Source organism: Penaeus monodon, chromosome 27 (assembly GCF_015228065.2).
Source record: "Penaeus monodon isolate SGIC_2016 chromosome 27, NSTDA_Pmon_1, whole genome shotgun sequence".
Taxonomy (NCBI): Eukaryota; Metazoa; Arthropoda; class Malacostraca; order Decapoda; family Penaeidae; genus Penaeus; species Penaeus monodon.
Window position 1 is genome coordinate 20,542,962 of NC_051412.1, and position 319 is coordinate 20,543,280.

Sequence of the window (319 nt, forward strand, 5' to 3'; positions counted from 1 at the left end):
CTTAATGCCATTCAGAGATCCGCGTGAGAAATTTCTCAGGAGGTTATGCTGTACGACCCTGCTATTATACTGACTTCCTGAGGCAATGCAGTATATGTCTAGACACTGCAGTGGCCTTGTGGATAAAGGCCGCGCAGCATCAGGAAAAAAGAAATATATAGATATCTAGCCACAGCCCCCAACTCTGAGACTGGACCGAGGATTTGTATTAATAATGTTAATAGCAAAGAACTGGTTGTGGTGGAGTTATTCACAGAGAACGAAGTTAATGGGAAAAGTGGTGAGGAACATAGTGTTGTAATCAAGGGCATGGCAGTAA